This window comes from Neomonachus schauinslandi, chromosome 10 (genome assembly GCF_002201575.2).
Source record: "Neomonachus schauinslandi chromosome 10, ASM220157v2, whole genome shotgun sequence".
NCBI classification, from domain to species: Eukaryota; Metazoa; Chordata; class Mammalia; order Carnivora; family Phocidae; genus Neomonachus; species Neomonachus schauinslandi.
The window spans coordinates 18,514,276-18,527,836 of NC_058412.1; the positions used below are offsets into that span (position 1 = coordinate 18,514,276).

The 13,561-nt window shown below is 55.2% G+C and overlaps 1 protein-coding gene across 1 annotated transcript in view; it reads left to right on the plus strand.

Moving 5' to 3' along the window:
* The window catches only part of KLHL29 (kelch like family member 29), a 140,225-nt gene that overhangs the window by 65,766 nt on the left and 60,898 nt on the right, over positions 1-13,561 (plus strand). The window lies entirely within an intron of this gene.

Below are 13,561 nucleotides of genomic sequence, written 5' to 3' on the forward strand. Positions count from 1 at the left end.
TCAGGACCCTGGCCCTGGCCATCTGCTGCTCCCGGGCCCTCGGGCACCCTGCCTCAACAGCAGGGCTTATCCTCTCGGCCGTACCTTCAGTGCGTGGCTTCCCCCGCCTGGAATGCCCTCCACTCGGCAGACCTTGACAAGAAGCTGGCTGTCTGCATGGGTCGTAACAACAAGACAACTTCCCCATGGGACATCCATGTGCGCTGGGCCCAGTCCTCCGTCCTTTGCACATATTAATTCATACTCGTATGGTGTAGGTTCTAGAATTACCTCCATTTTAGGGGTGAGGAAACAGTGGCAAAGGGGGGTCTGTTGGCTTGGCTCAGCTCATCCCACTTGTAAGTGGCAGGATTTGCCTTTGAACGAGGCAGCCTGGCACACGCCACCACCCACAGTGAGAGACCCTGTCCTGCCCTCAGGGGCTCTGGCAGGTGAGACAGGCGGCTGCAGTCCTGAAGGGCAGTCAGGGCCGGTCACAGCAGGGGAGGAAGCGTCCCACCCACATCTCGGGCCTTAGACAGGACGTCAGAGGTAGTGAGGTAGCCTGGAATGTGCTGGAACGTCCAGACTTCCCTCCCTGGAGAACAGGCTGTTGCCAGGTTTGGGGGGCCTTGCCCTGTGGTGCTCGGAGGCCTTCATGGCCCCTCCAGGGCTGGCCCGTCCCCTGGGGTGGGGACGGTCCCGGGGAGCCCGGCACCCGGGTTCACACAGGGGCAGCTGGGGGGCGATGCACTGTCTGGGGACAATATGTTTGCCTGCCCCTTCTAGAGGGAACGGCTCTGTTTTCTCCCTCCTGTAATTGTTACCATCTGTTTCCCTCCATCATGTTTGTTGATGTTTTCTTGTTTTAAAACTGGAATGAGTCAGATTGGAAGCTGATTTAGGAAAAAGTGTCTGGGAGGCAAGCTCAAAGTGGCCATGGGGGACTCTGTGTTTCAGAGCTGTGGGAGAAAAAAAGATTCTGTGGGGCAAGCAGGGGGCGTCTGCTGGCATCCCCTGCCCTGTGGGGGCTGGAGTGCCCCCCCAAGCCCGAGCATGCTGGGGCCGTGTGGGTTTGTGTGGGAGTGGAGAAGGTACGTGTGTGTCAGTAGGCAAGTGTGTGTGTGTGCGCTCTTGTGCATCTTTGTGAATGTGCATGCACGTGTAAACCTGTGTGTCGTCCAGGGGCAGGGTTGTAGAATGCATACCCTGTGGGTGGTTGGAGTCTAGTATTCACAGGGACACAGACGCAGAAGAGGAGAGCTACGGGCTGGCTGTGAACAAGGTCCAGGTTGGGAGGGTTCCCCTATCTCTGCTCTCAACTTACCAGTGACCTCAAGTGGATCTATAAATTACCCCTGCCTGAGCAATGTACGCTGTGATGTCAGGGCTTGACCCTGGATGCAGAGTGAGGGGACGGGCTTATTTGGGGGTATTTATAGAAGTGAACAGCCCCCTAGAGGTGATTCTCGGGAGCAGCAGTTGGTGTTGAGGGTGAGCGGCACATGGCTGCCTGAACCTCCCTCTCCTGGGGCATTTTGGGCCCCGCCCGCCCCCACCCCAACCCCAGAGCTAAGCCTGGGGTTTCTCTGTAGGGCCAGGAGGCTTCCACGTCCTGCTGAGCCCCACAGGGTAAGAATTGGCTTCCTGACCTGCCATTCTATCAGGAATTTTAAGTCCATGACTCCTGCCTCCTCCTTCCTATTCCCATCCACTGGGCACCCTAGACTCTTGGTTCCTAAGTGTTGTTAGTTAAGCCAAAGAAGGGTGCCCTGTGACTCTGCCCCTGGCTCTCTGGGACTACAAGCCCAACACAGCTCTAAGAATTTGAACTGCAATTCGGATTAGCTGCCACCAAGCCCATGGTGCCCTGGCGTTGGTCCCGTGGCCAAACAACCAGGCTCCCCACAGGTGTGGTGTGTGAATTTAGATTCAGCCTGCTTTCCTCTCCTTTGTCCTTTCTCCATAATCCACAGCCTGCGGGGATCCTCTGGCCCCAGTAGCCCAGAGCAAAATGATTTAGAAGAAAGACTGCCGTGGACACAGCATCCTTCTTGCATTCTTGGGTCCCCTTATAGTCAGAAGAGCTGCCGTTTCCTGAATGCTGTGTGCTCTTTGCTTTGTCCCAGCTTCTGTGCCAGGCCCTGGAAATAGGGGACATCCGCTCTTCACTGAAATCAGTCTCTGGGAGCAGGATTATCATGCAGGCTTTATAGGTGAAGAAGCAGGGGCTCTGAGGGGTAAACTGATTTGTGCAAGGTCACAGGGCAAGCTAGAGAGGGAGCAGGCCTCAATCGCAGAGCCCTGATCATTCTGGAGAGGGGAGGCGCTTCGGGAGACCTGCGTGCTGTCAGCCAGACAATGCAATGTGTGGCGTCCAGACTGGCTGGGTTTCCCCTAGAAATTCTTGGATCCTGTTTCTATCCTTGCACCTTTCATTCCAAGCTTCTCCTTCCTGGGAAGCCACCTGGCGTGTGCTCAGCCTAACTGCATGAGGCAGGGTACGCGGAACTCACTCCACTTACTGTGATATTTAGGAGCAAGCAAAGGAAACTTCTCGTGTCTGCATATTTAAGCGCTTTTATTAAGTGGAACAAGCTATTTCTGAAAAGAAGAGTGGCCAACAGCCTTAGAGGAAATTAAAATGAACCATGACAATGGAAAATTGCACAGGGGCACAGCAGATTCTCCTGAGATAAATACAACAAGCCTTCCAACAGCATTCAGGAAAGACTAGAGATCATGGAGATTATGTTGTGAGAGGAAAAAAGCAAACCATCAGAAAATGAGAGCTCAGGCTCATGGGCAGACCCATCGTATGCTGGTCAGGCCCGTGGGTGTCCCTCTATTAAATACCCCCCACCCCCCGGGTCTGGTGGAGCCCAGAAACAGCCAGCAGACCAAGGTTCACTCCATTCAGCCAGCATTTTCCAAACCCTCCTTGTGTGCATGCTTTCCAGGTGCAACTGGCTGAACTGTGTCCCCCCAGAATTCATATGTCGAATCCCTAACCCTCACCGTGATGGTATTTGGAGATGGGGACTTTGGGAGATAATTAGATTAAGATGAGATCATGAGGGTGGGGCCCCCATGAAGAGATTGGTGTCTTTATAAGAAGAGGGACTAGAATTTTCCCTGTGCCGTGTGAGGTCACAGCAAGAAGGCAGCCATCTGCAGACCAAGGAGAGCTCTCACCAGAGCCCAGCCATGCTGACACCCTGATCTTGGACTTCCAGCCTCCAGAAGCATGAGAAATAAGTTCTGTTGTTATGTCAGCCGGTCTACAGTATTTTTTATGGCTGCCTGAGCCGACTCAGTACAGAACCGAGCGAACTGCCAGACCTTGGCCTCAAACAACCCCCAGGCCTTGAGGATTGTAAACTGGCACATCTAAGGGTTCCACAGCTGTTGGCTGTTATCATTCTGATTATGGTTCCTCCATTAGCCTGTGTGCTCTCCTAGGCCATAGACTATTCACCACTGTGTGTCCAGCACAGGTTAGTTTCTCGGTAAGTGTGGGGTGAAGGAATGAATGAATGCATGAATGAATGAATGATACACTAGAAGCCAATGAGCCCCGGCACGGGACGGACGAAGCTATGGTAGCCAGGCAGCAGGGCAAGGAGGCCTCACTCGGCGGTGAAGGGAAGGCAGCCTTGGACCGGGCAGTCTGGGCACCCGCTGAGGACGGGGCATCAGTGGAGGGGGCTGGTCTGGGACCCCTCAACCTGACGCAGGGGCCCACAGCAAGCAGCCACAGGTGGCAACCCTGCATGCCATCTCTCAGCCGTCTCCGTGCGGAGCCAGGTCTAAGCACCCAGGATACGGTAGAGTGGTCACGCCAGCCCCTTGCAGAGCAGGGCCAGGGCCTTCTGCTGCTCTGGTCACCTGCCACCCTGCTCGTCCTCAATTTTCACTCCTGAGGAAGAGAGACTTACCTGCCCCGAGAGGGCTGCTTCCCTGTGACTCCCATCCCCTTCTACCGCTTTCCCTCTTGCACCCGGACCTCCAGTGAGTTGGGACAGAATCTGTCTACCCAGCAAGCTCTCTGAAGAGATGGACTGGTGCTGAATGATGCCATCTCCTTTAAAAAAAAATAAAATAAAATAACTCAAACCACTTCAATTCTGAACTGAGGGAGCTGAGCTGGACTGTGGCCAGAGGGTACTCCTCTCCCTCAGGGCCCTGCCTGGCTGCAAGTTGTTCTCCTGACAGAGAGCCTGAGCAAGCAGAAAGCAGAGAGAGAGAGAGAGGGCCGGGAAGCTGGGAAGGTGTTCACGGAGTCCCTCGTTGCATGCTTCTGGAATATTCCACCGCAGAGCTGGTCTGTCCCATACCGCGTCAGAATCTAGGCTCCACTCCTGAACACACACTCGGGTGCTGACGTGCTTCAGTGAAGTCTTGAAGTCCTGGCAATAGTATTTTAGCTCCTTCGGCGGTGCCACCCCGTCTGAGGAGCTGTCTCACAGGGACATTTGTGCTGCCTTGTTTGTTTCATTGTCCTGCCTGACCTTGGGGCTACCCTGCCACAATCCCCTCTCTTGTTCAGGCTCTAATGAGGTCGCTAAAGATGTCTGTGTCAGGCCCGCCTTGCCGAGCTCTCAGTTAACTTCACGCTCGGAGAGTCGGCCGAGTGAGTCCCACAGCAGAGGCCTTCAGAACTCAGAACTGTCCCCTCTCCCCGGCAAGCCTTTGTCTGTGTGAAAAAAAATCAGGAATCCTCTGCCGAGGCCCACGACTCGAAGGGTAGACCACAGGAGTTTTAAAAGGAGTGTTAGGTGTTTGTTGAAGAAAGGACCCCCTGGGGGAGATGCAGACAGCCAGCCAGAGCTCATTTGGGGATTCTTGCTGGCTCCAGGGTGAGTCCTGCACCCAAGGCGGGCTTGGTTAATCCCAGGATGCCCGCTAGGGAGGGCCTGGCAGGGCCTCGTGGGGCAGAGTGGCCAGGCCGGTCCCTGGCCCAGAGAGAGCCCGCTGCGTCCCCTGGGAGCCTAGTTCAGAATTCATATTGGGTGCTCAGAGTCCAGGCATCTGAGGGCCAGGCCGGACCAGCACATAGTTCAGCCAGGGACATACGTGTGTCCCCACACCCGCTCCCAGCTCAGCCCCACACCTGCACAGAGGACCATTCCTCAACAGACTCACGGAGGATTTCAAATCTGAGAACGACAAAGGCACTACAACGGCAATTGTCGGCTGTGCATCTGTGAGTCTGGAGCTGACCCTGGCGAGAGTGGCCGTGTCACGGGCTCTGAGGCTGGGAGGTGGAGGGGTGGTCCCGGAGTGTCACTGCCTGCAGGGCCGGCATGTGGGAAATGTCCCATCAAAGGCCGCGGCGAGGCTGTCTTGCCGTGCCTCCCTTCCCGCCCACTTTGCTGGTAAGAATGAACACGGGCGCCGTGCTCCAGAGGGGAGCTGTGCTGCCACCAAGGCCAAGGTGAGCGGGGTCACGCAGGGCAGCTGGGCCTCTGAGCAGGCCACGCGGGTTACAAGGAGCAACGGCTGTCGGGGCGGGGGCGGGGAGGCGATGAAAGGCCCATCCCAGCTCTGCGAGCGGGTGCCCCGCGCTCCTCCTCAGCCCCGTCTGTCGGTCTGGGCCACTCGCTCCCTCACATCACAGGCGTCTGCTGAGGGCCAGGCCTGCCCTGCACCTTTCAGCGGAATGAAAGGGAAACTGATATCAGAGGGAACTGAAGCACAGGAAAGGGCCTCTTTCTTTTCAAAGACCTTCATTTGTGATGGGCTTTTTTTTTTTTTCTAGGTGCTCTTATTTCAAAGCCCCTTTGAAAATTTTGTGGGTTTTGTAATGGATGAAAAGTAACTTGGAAATGGGACTAAGAAGTTTTCAGTTGAAAGTTGTTAGAGGAAAGTTGAAAGCTTTGAGTTGTAAGGTGCTGCCAGATTTATCATGTCTTTTGTCCATGAGGCCCATCTGTGGGGGTGGGGGGCTGGAGGAAGGGGCTGGGGGCCCAGACGGGGCCCTCGAGAGAGCACAGCCCCGAACCAAGACCCAGCCATGCCTGCCTCACATCTGCAAGGGGAGCCAGCTGAGCTGCACCTTTAGCAGAAAGGTCTCCAAGGTACAGACTTTGATGTGGGGAAAGGAAAAAGCAAATGCACTTCCAGAATACTACAGGAAGCCGGGTTCTATCAAAAACAATGGCTACCTCGCAGATGTTTCCTATCAGAAAAATAATTATAAGAGAAGTTAAGGCCCGAATAGCCCTGAGAGAGGGAGAGAGGGGGCCTGGCATGAGCCCTGGGGCGGGCCACGTGGGAGAAGCCAGTGATCGGCACAGAAGCAGTTTAGGTAGAAAACCAGGAAAAGCATTGTTCCAGAAACAGAAGGGAAGGGGGTTTCAAGGAGGAGGAAGGAGGAGGTCAGAGGCAGAGGATGGCTGCAGTGAATCTCAGGGGTGGGCACAGCTAGAGAGGAGAGGTGGGGCATCCAGAATCCCACGGAGGGCATGACCGCAAAAGAGGAAGGCAGATGGATGCTAGAATGGCAGGTGGAGTGGTCAGGCAACGAGTTTTCAGGCTTTCGGTCCCTGTGTTGAAAGCCAAGGGAAAGGGCTGCTGATGAGAGGGAGGGACGGAGGGAAGAGCTGGAGACAGAAGGGACGGGAAGGTGGGCCCTGCAGCACCATTGGCGCTGGAGAGGGGACGAGGTGTCTATACCTCCCTGCTCTGAGATTGAAGAACTGGCCCCACTAGACAGTGTCGAGACCCCACTGGCGGCATTTGGGGGAACACATCGGTGGCAGCTTAGGGTCTGGGAGGCCCGAGGGAGTGGGAGACATGAGGGAAGCCCGGCGTGCTGTCAGGGTCAGAGCAGGAGGCTCGGTTGGGCTGGACAGAGTGGGGAGAGGGGAGGCCATGGCTGGTACTCAGAGCACGAGGGGAGGGGTCTAAGTGTTATCCCAGCAGGTACAGAGGGTGCCGCGTAGACATGGCTGAACCGCTTTATGGGGCTGTCGGCCACAGCAGAGGCGGGCTGGAGCCAGGTGGCCTGGGAACATTCCAGCCATCCCAGATAACTTCGGAGCGTCTAAGGATAGAATAGACGTGGGTTAGAGGCCCGAGTCTGGCCTATTCTAGCTATTATCAAACTTCTCCAGACCCTATTACTCTCATCTGTAAAATACAGGTGAAATCACGGAACTCCTCATGGAAGGAAATCACAGCATGCCCGTGCCTGGCGTGTAGATGGTGCCCAATAAATGTGAGCCGTTAGGATGGCGGCAGTGCAGGCAGCCCCATCTCATCTGTGCCTGGCATGTGTTTACAGCTGGGCTTGCTGGGCCCTTGTGGTGAAGAGAAGGCGCAGGAAGTGGTCAGTGGCTGCTGGAGACTCTCAGGGCAGGGCACAAAGCCTGGGGTCACAAGGCCAGGTTAGAGGCCAACCACTGGCCTCCAATTCTATCTCCCACCCCAGCACATGCGCTGCCCTCATCCAGCTGTCCCCTGGGGTCACTCCCTCCTTACTGGGCTCTCCTTACCCTCCCCCATCACATCGTCTTCCCCCCCACCCAGGTTCCCAGCAGGAACACTTGCCCCCCAAAGACATCATCATATTCTGTAATATGATTGGAATCTGAACATATATTTAAAATGACAAGATTGAAATTAAAATTTAAATAAAGAATTACTTTTCTGTAAGTTGCTCCAAAAGCAGTAATTTAGCAGCAAATTGATAGAGAAAGGTAAGCACTGGTCCTTTAAACCATCATGCAGTTTCCGGCATTCGAGCCAGAAGTGTCTCAATTTAACACATCATTGGTTAGTATTATTAGAAATTTCAGCGGTCTCCGAAGCACATTATGGCAGTGTTCTGAAGGGGAGGCCGAGGGCGCCGGCCTGGGTCCAGTGGGCCAGAGAGGGCAGCCTCATTAATGAGAGTCGGGGGGGGGCTCCGGAGAGCCTCCCCTAGACCCAAGTGGGGATTTAACTCTGATGATTCTCCTGTTTGTAGTTCGGTGGCAATCATGAAATGAGAACTGAGAGACCCATAAATGTCATTTGCTCTTCCCAGAAGCCACAGATTTATAGCTTTAGCATCTGACAAAATGTCCTTCTGACCCTCTGAAACTGAGGTTGGGGCCAGGGGTCCATGAAGATGGTATCACCAAGGAGCCGGCTCCCGTGAGCCACCTGAGCAAGACCCAAAAATCTGTCCCATTCAGGACCTGGCCTGCAGCTTCAGCTCCTCGGTCCCCCACATTCAGGCACACAGGCCTGCAAACTTGAACATCCAGACTGTCATTGCTCCCCAGAGTGAGGTCCATGGACTACCTATATCCCCTGGTAGGCCTATTAAACTGCCACACTCAGGGGTCCCCTGTCCCAGACCTACTGAACCAGAAGCTCTGGGTGGGTTCAGAAACCTGCATTCCTAACACTTGCATACACCCCCAGATACTTATGTGCATTCACATTGGAGAACCCCTACATTAGCAGTGGTCAGTGCCCTACCTGTGTGACCTTGGAATCTGTGCTCTCATTGACAACCTGCCAGTCCTAGAAAGCCAACAACCTAGGTATAAACATCAGCTGTAACCTAAAAAACACAGACACCAAAACAGCTCCTCCCCAAACCTGGATTTCCAACATTAGAATACCATTCTTCAAGAAAAAATTGCCTTCCTAGGGCCTCACCTTCATGGTGCAAGAGCCTCAGGGAGGTTCCTACACTCAGTCCCCAATATACAAGACTGAATAAGTTTAAACTGGCCTCCACCTGTCCCCACAGGTGGAGTAGGCACCATGAAGAGGCTCAGTGCCTTGCAGGGGGAGGGATGCTGAGAAGGAGATGAAACATCCACTCCTTGCAGGGAGTGGCCTGCCCCGCTGTGCACACAGCCACCACCATGATGGGATTCCCCAGCATAGCCCAGGGCCTGGTGATCAGTGGGGCCTGAGCATATTCACTTCTTCTGGGAACTGGGTGGGAACCTACTCTTGCTGTTCTCAGACGAGCCCTGAGAACCTTCCAGAGTAAGAAGGAAAAGGAAATGGCAGCTTTCACAGCTGATGCTATGCCTGGGACCCCAGGGCCTCCACCATCGGTGTGCACCCAAATCTGTGGGTCTCTACCAGCAACCTCTGCAGACCGTGGACTTGGAGCTGTGCCGGCTCCCTCACGTTGCCCAACTTCCAGACCAAAACCTCACCCACGCCTGGAATCTAGCTGCAAGGGAAGCTGGTAGAGCAAGTTTTCTGGCTGCCACCTCAAGATGGGGGGTGTTGCCAAGGTGCAGGCAGTCAGAGAAGATGCCCAAGGTCCACTGTGGGGCTCAGGCCACATCAACAGCAGTCCTTCATCAGAAGGGGCCCTCAAAACCCAGAGCCACCTAATTTGTCTTTTCCAAATTAGGTGGAAATTACGGGGAGTCGTGAGACAAAACCGAGGCTGCAGGTCAAGCTCAGAGTGCAGTCAGCCCCCGGTTACCCACTGCTGTTGTCCTCCCTGGGGCTTGTCAGTTTTCACCCAAGGCCCCATCCCCCCACCCCCACCCAGCTGGGGTGTGCTTGGGGAGAGGCTGCACCAGCTTTAGCTAAAGCATTTATGTACAGTCCCCACTAGAGTTATGCTGCAGGCATCCTCTGTGGAACACAAAGGATACATACAAAACTGTTGCATTTATATGTCAAGAGCAACACGCAGATGACTTTTTGGTCTTTTGCTATTTTGCAATATACACAGTAGACTGTGTATCTTTTTTCTTTTAGTGGCTTTAAACAATATTTCAAAGTATCTCACAAATTTGTGCACAAACTCCGAGAGGTCTTGGCTGGACCATCTGCTGTTTCGGTGGTGCTGACTAGAGTCACTTGGTGGTATTCATCTGACAGGGGGGAGCTGAGGGACCCAGGCAGAGGCTGTGAGTCCTCTTAAAAGGCCTGGCCCCAAGCTGTCATAATATCATAGCCTCATGGGTCTGTTTCCTGCTCTCCCAGCCTGTGTCATCCTCCGGGTCCCTGGTGCAGGCCTATCCCATCCTGCTAGTGTAGACTCCTCGAGGGCAGGAGCTGAGCTTGACGATCACTATGACCCAGTGTCCCGTGGTACTTTTGGGCCACAGTGAGCAGGGAAGCTTTGTCTGACCAAGCAAATGGAGGTGAGGGCTCGGGGGCTCCGGGGTCCCTTGAGGGGAGGAGGCTCACTGCTGTGAGGGATGGGCCCAGCCGTGCTCAGGGAAGCCCAGCAGAAGGCAGTCCCTGCCAGCCCTGTCAGCACCACACAAGTGACAAGAAGGTCAAGGTTCGGGCACCTGGGTGGCTCAGTTGGTTAAGCGACTGCCTTCGGCTCAGGTCATGATCCTGGAGTCCCAGGATCGAGTCCCGCATCGGGCTCCCTGCTCGGCAGGGAGTCTGCTTCTCCCTCTGACCCTCCCCCCTCTCATGTGCTCTCTCTCATTCTCTCTCTCAAATAAATAAATAAAATCTTAAAAAAAAAAAGAAGGTCAAGGTTCACAGGTTTATCAGCATCAGCAGGAGACGGACATGGGTGCTGGTGTTGTCACTCCTCCCATGTGAGGGGCCCCAGGCGAGCTCCATCCCATCATCTTTCAAACCTTCCTGCCTACCTGGGATGCTGCTCACCTACATGGCACCTTTGTGCAAAGTAGAAAAAGGGGCTCCCTCTCGGTGGGAAAATTAACAAAAAGTAGCCCCTCTGAGCAGTCGCAGCATCATGGGTGAACCGCCTGGTGGGCACAAGGTGCTTCGTGGGAGGAAAAGTGCCCCCTGACCCCTCTCTGCCAGGCATCTTTGCATTGTGCACTACCTTTGGCCCCCACAGCTTCCCTCAAACAGAGCAGGCCTCCAGTGCGGCTCGGTGGGCGATGTGTACCTGGTTCTCCCCAGTCTGGTAAAGCACAAGCCAGGGGCCCTGTGAGGCTTGTCGCCCGGTGAGGTTCCCGCCCCTGGACCAGCTTCATCCATAAAGGATCAGGGTCTTTAGTGTTCTTCAGTCACTGAAAGAAGCAGGATGCTGTCAGCTGCCGTAAAAATGTGACCTTTGAAAATTTACAAGAGCTTAGGGTTTAAAAGCTGCGGCGTTAATGAGGCATCCTATCAGCATCTCATTAAAGGGAAGCAGAGAGAAGCCTGCCCAGCCCAGTGATGGGCAGAGAGGGCCTCTCCGAAGCACCAGGCAGGAGGAGGGCTCTCCTCACCTGCCTCTCTCTTGTCACTCCTCCCAGAGGATCATCATGTCAGGGGAGCAGAAACATGACCAGGAACGCTGGCAAAAGGCCAGATGTCTGGGTGGCTTCACCGATGTCCCAGATGATGCGGTGGGAGGGGGCCAGGGGAGCTTCCCTCAGCCCTGCCTTCCTCCCCCGGCCTGGGCTGTGCTCCTGGTTGGTTTCTGTGGCATTCTTGTGCTGGGATCCCCCTGGCAAGGAGAAGTGGAACTGGGGAGGCCTGCTCGGGCTGGGGGAGACCTGGAGAGCCTTCGGTGGAGTCACAGACCTTTGGGGACTCCGGACCAAGGGAGAAAGTCTTAGCAGGAGCTCAGTTCAGAGCTGGAGCCATGGACCCGCACACAGTGCTCCCGAAGCCTCCAGAACTCTGGAGACCATGCGTTTACTTTGGGCCTGGAGCCCTTGGCGGGAGGAAGGGCTCCGGTCAGGCCCCGCTGATTCCCATCACCAGCTGCAACATCCCTCACCCACCTGGGCGCCCAGGCCCCTGGCAAAATGCACAACCGTATCCAGTTTTTTCTTGAGGGAGTGGAGAAAGGAATGTTCATTTCATTGTTTAAAAATAAATAAATAAATAGAAATTTCTGAGCTGTGATTTGCTCGTAGCTTCAGAAGTTGCTAGTGTGAGTAGAGAGAGTGGCCTTATTTATCTTTCCTAAAGGAAAAAATGAAAGACCCTGTTTCCCTTCTCACAGCAGAACGGCTTTCTTGTACATAAGAACTTGCCTGTAATCGTCGTGAAAGACAGAGCCAAGCAGTAGGCCTGCTGTAGCCACCCCTGGCTGCACCCAGCCATTCTGGGCTCACCCCTGTGCCCCCGGCTTCCTTCAGGAGGCTGACTTGCGTACAATTTGCAGAGCTGAGTGCTCCACTCCGCTGGGAGCAGCCGCCTGAGGGCAGGGCTGAGTCTCAGTCACCCCATCCCCAGTGCCCGGGGCAGGGCCTGGCAGGGAGCAGAGGCCCAGTGCTTGTTTACTGAACAAACCAACTAACCAAAAAATGCATTGGTGAATGACCTGGCAGGAAGGTTTTGGAGCCAAGGGACTAAGCGCTTGCAAAAGTGTGCAGTGTTTCAAGTTCAGAAACCCCACAGTTTTAGAGCAAAAACAGGGACTCCTAAAGTTTTCAAGTTCAGAATCGGGTTACTCACTGTGGAGGAGGAGACCCTAACCCCCCTTACTGGTGGCAGCCGCTGCCATAAGGCCCAGAGCCTTTAAACTCCCAGAGCCCTTCCGGACCCTGTCCCAAAGTACCAGGCGGAGGAGGCACCACGCTGATTCAGCGGGGGACAAATGGCAAGGGTGGAAGGACCCTGAAAACCAGACCTGCCTCTGGCCTGAGAGGCCTCCGGGAACCCCGGGCTGCAGAGAGGGGCTGCAGCACCCCCTCCTGGCAGAGGGGTCTCTGTACTGTCCGTGAAGGAGGGTGCTCGAGGAGGCTGGAGTGTCGTCCTTCAAACCTCACCCCCCAGACAGGGCCCTGAATGGGACATCCCACAGGCTCCTTCCCCTTCGCAAGCCTCTGGTTATGGGAAGCGACCTCTGCACCTCCCAGCCCCCGAGCACCCAGGGGAAGCTGGGAATGCAGAGCTGGCTGCAAGCAGGGCGCTCTGCAAAGCCCTCTGTTTACAGAGAATGCTCTAGAAGCCACGCTTTTGTTCCCTAAGTGCCACAGGACTATCGGTGAGTGTGGCTAAATCCCCAGCCCCCTCCCCAGCACCCCCACCCCCACAGCCAACCCCAAGCTCCCATTTGTCCCACTGACAGAAATGGGGCAGGGGCCTCTGAGAAGGAAGCTTGTCCATTGAATTGTTCTTTCCTCCGGAGACTCACTCGTCCCTTTGTTTCCTGCTCTGTTCACAGAAGCGAAGCATCTGAAATGCAGGCCAGAGATAAAGTGCAGCCTAATGCAATTAGCTCCTTGCAGCCCACAGGTCCTAATGGGATACGGCTCCGCTCCTCCCAGCCGGCCCTAATGCAGGCGCTGTTTGTCATCTGCATTAGGCATCAAAGACCCAATAAGTGCTGTCCTCCCTCCTCTCCACCTGCCCCTACTCAGCCATTCCCGCTGCTCAGGGAGGCCCAGTGGGGCGCTGCCCCCACCAGCTGGCTCACTGGGTCAGCTTCTGTGAGAAGTCAGGAAGACCATGGCCCTTACCTGAGAGAAGCCTGCAGATGCCCCTTCAGGCCCCCCTGGGGGACAGCCGGCTCTGCCCCCCCACCCCACCTCCTCCTTCACCCCCAACCTGGTTGGGGCTCTGGCTGCAGTCTTGGGAACTGTGGAAACTTCCTGAAACCACCTGTGTTGAGACCCACCCCCCACCCCCGCCACATCGCAGTGATCCCAATCCCAGGCTCTCCAACATGCTTTTGGAT